Here is a 4,078-nt window from a genome sequence, read left to right as displayed (position 1 = left end):
TACTTTTCTGCTTGAATCTTAACTAGTTACTGGAGGAAGTAAGCCAGCAAACAACATGTGGAGGCTGAAATTCTTTGATCTGCTCAAATCCTGCTTTGTAAAGCCCTTCACCTCAATGGAGGGTAGTGGTATCCAGACTCAATTTCTCATTTTCTCTGGAGCCTCCCTGTAAGGCAGCGACCGGAAGAATGACTTCTGGCTTCATTGGCATCTCTGTCTACAATCTCACCCTTATCTCTCTCTCTCTATTCTGCTTCCTCAGTCCCCTGGTACTCACCACTGTCCAGCCATGCTTGTTCATATCTCTTTAGAGTCCCTTTGTATCTGAAATAAGACCAATGTATATCAAATCATAATTCCTTACTTCAAATATTTATAGTCTTTTATTTCTCACTAAGCTTTATTTAGCAATAACTCTGAAAACTTAAGACCTGAGAATCTCTCCTCTATGGTATAAGCAGAATATGGGGCTAGCAGTCAGCCAGAGCTCTGCTTATTCCATCTGACCTTTGAGCAAACCCCTGAATCTCTTTAAATCCTCCAACCTTCATCTGCAGAAAAAAAGAACTAGAATTAATGACCTCTCAAGACCCCTCCAACTTCAAACATTCCATTCAAAATAAACTTCTAAACAATGCTGTAAATACACTAAGAGAAGCTTCATCTTTAAAGAAGCTGGAAGTAAATATTTCCAGAAGCAAATACTTAGACTTTTGTACACTGTCAAAGATATATCGAACACATAAAGCTGCATGAAAGCTTTTTGTGGAATGAAGCTCAGAGCAAATTGAATACCAATTACTGTTACTGAAGTAACTCTCATTTTTAGCATACGATTTACACAGTTTTTGATCATTTATTTTTATGTTGATAGTCTTGTTTTTTTCTTAACGTATACTGCCTCAATCCCATTTGGAAGTACGTGATATATAAACTGTAAGGAGATAATTAAAATGTCCTAGTAGCTCTGAATAAAAACTAATTCAGGTTAAATTACTTTACTGTGCCACCTGGAAACAGAACGTTAGTACATTATTTTAATATTGCTGTGAAGAATACAGCTCTCAAATGGCTCTGATTGATTTCTAGGAAGTGAATTAAGCTTGGGGAAAAAAACAAGCATGAAGTTTTTGCTGATTTGACCAACTTCACAGGGAGTGAAATAGCTTCACTCTTTGTATATAATAAAATTCCCTCATCTATCTGGATCCTCCACTCTACCTCACTTTGTGTGAGGGATATTGGACACTAATTTCTGTCTGGTCCCCTCAACAAGGATCAGGGCCGTATGTCTCACTTTATCACCAGTCTCTATGCCCAGGAACGGCCAGATCCCTGCTCCAAAACCAAACCCAGGGGTCAAAGCTCTGCTCCCTATGGACAGGTAGCCCAGGTGTTGGCTGCCTCCCTTCCCCAAACTCCTTGCATTACCTATGAGTCTATTTCTTGTGGACACAGAAGAGTAACTCTGAGGATAAAACTAAGATCCTGAAAAACAAATAAACAAAAACCTAAGATCCTGGAGAGCAGAGTCAAGAGCCATGGAATTAATATTCCCAGACAGTAGCACTGAGCTCTAATAAGAAACTAGTCACATGTGCCTTGATGGATTTCAGAATTGCAAAGGCTCAGTGGCTGCTGTGTGCATCCTGTTTTCCATCTTTTTTAATGGGACTGTCTGTTGCAGTTACCCCATGCCTGTCCCACCACAGTGGGACAGATAATCTCTTCTGTTCACAGGTCTTCAGATTGAGAAAAATGGTACCCAAGGACCTGGATTTGAGGAAACCAGGGAGCCTCATTTGCACCTAGACATTGAGGCTGAACCTGATTTCATAATGGAGTGAGACTTTTGTAGGGGCTGGCAAGGATTAAATGTTTTTTGCATATGGGAGGAAGGCAAACAATTGTGGTCAGAGGATAGATTTTGTTTCAAAACATGACCTCAAATTTCTTTATCACTTCTCCCATTGAAAAGTGGTGTCTATGTCCCCTTCACTGGATTCTAATAAGGGGCTTGCACTTCTACAACTAGGAGAGTATGGTGGAAGTAATGCTGTGTTACACCCAAGGTTAGGTCAGAAAGAGATATGTAGCTTCCACCTGTTTCTCTTGGGATTCTTGCTCTTGAATCCCAGCCACCATGCAAGGAGGAAGCCCAAGCTGCCATACTGAAAGGTCATGTGTAGGTATTCAGGCCAGCAGCCCGAGCTAAAGTCCAACAAGACAGGTGAGTGAACAAATATTTAGGTCATTCTAGCCCTAGCTGTCAAGTCATCTTCAGCCTTCAAATCCTCTCAGCTGAGGCCCCAGACAATGTGGATAAGAGACAAGCCATCTCACACAGAATTCATGAGCATAATAAATTTTGTTTTACACCATTAACTTTGGGATGGTTTATTTTTCTGCAGTACATAAGTGGAACCACCTATCTATATTTGCCATTATTATTGTAGCTGCTGGGGCATTCCACCACTTCGTGCTTCAAGCAGGACTGGAATTTGCAGTGCCCTTGGGTCCTGTTCCTTTCCTGTCTTGCTATCTCCAACCACCATCACAATATATGAAGCTAAGATCCAGACCCTGTCCCTCCCCTTACTGGCTCTGATTTGACATGTTAAACTGCACTGCCTTATGGATGAAACCCAAGATAGCACAAACACAGTGGTGAGTAACATGATTATGAGTAGGCAGTAAATAAGGCAAAGGGAGACAGAGTCTAATAGTTGACACTTGGCAATATGGTATTATGAGCTGAGCCTGAGACCTCTGAATTTTTTGTTTTGTTTTTACTTGCCCTGGTACCTATATCTAGAAAGTTACACTACATCTCCAGTTTCCATTTCATCCAGGACAAGGACCAGTGGCCAGTAGATGGTGAGCTTCTGGCAAATCTCCAGCTTCACTTGGCAGAACTCCAAGCCAGATACCATTGCCTCAGACTCCTCTAGACAAGCCAGGATTTCCCATGAGGGAAAGAGTGCAGCTAGGAGCAATACTTTCTCACACTTTCAAATTTCCTGGTCAGCACCCACCACCCCTTCTACACATTCAGTCTCAGTCTCCTTTGGGTCTGAGATATCAAGGCTTCAAGGAAAGTGAGATGTTCTCCTCCCAAAATGGGATCTGGCACACAGCCCTGTGTCTCATTATGCCAGTCTATTACTGAATCAGCTCTTTTTACTGAAAAGCCATGTGTCACACATGTACTACAGTAGTCCTCAAATTAATAACAATGCCAAAAAGAAGACCTAGGATTGCTGGGTCATATGACCCAGCAATCCCACTACTGGGCATATACCCTGAGAAAACCAAAATTCAAAAAGAGTCATGCACCACAATGTTCATTGCAGCTCTATTTACAATAGCCCGGAGATGGAAACAACCTAAGTGCCCGTCATCGGATGAATGGATAAAGAAGATGTGGCACATATATACAATGGAATATTACTCAGCCATAAAAAGAAACGAAATTGAGCTATTTGTAATGAGGTGGATAGACCTAGAGTCTGTCATACAGAGTGAAGTAAGTCAGAAAGAAAAAGACAAATACCATATGCTAACACATATATATGGAATTTAAGAAAAAAAATGTCATGAAGAACCTAGGGGTAAAGCAGGAATAAAGACACAGACCTCCTAGAGAACGGACTTGAGGTTATGGGGAGGGGGAAGGGTGAGCTGTGACAGGGCGAGAGAGAGTCATGGACATATACACACTAACAAACGTAGTAAGGTAGATAGCTAGTGGGAAGCAGCCGCATGGCACAGGGATATTGGCTCGGTGCTTTGTGACAGCCTGGAGGAGTGGGATAGGGAGGGTGGGAGGGAGGGAGACGCAACAGGGAAGACATATGGGAACATATGTTTATGTATGACTGATTCACTTTGTTATAAAGCAGAAACTAACACACCATTGTAAAGCAATTATACCCCAATAAAGATGTTAAAAAAAAAAAAAAGAAGACCTAGGGTTGGGGGAAGGCTGTGGATTAATGAAATAACCACTAGATTCACTAGATTGCCAGCTGATAAGGCATGTGGCAGCAACTCCTTCCCACTGTCCTGACATCTTGGA

The sequence above is a fragment of the Lagenorhynchus albirostris genome, chromosome 5, assembly GCF_949774975.1.
Source record: "Lagenorhynchus albirostris chromosome 5, mLagAlb1.1, whole genome shotgun sequence".
Classification (NCBI taxonomy): Eukaryota; Metazoa; Chordata; class Mammalia; order Artiodactyla; family Delphinidae; genus Lagenorhynchus; species Lagenorhynchus albirostris.
This window is presented reverse-complemented; position numbering follows the sequence as displayed.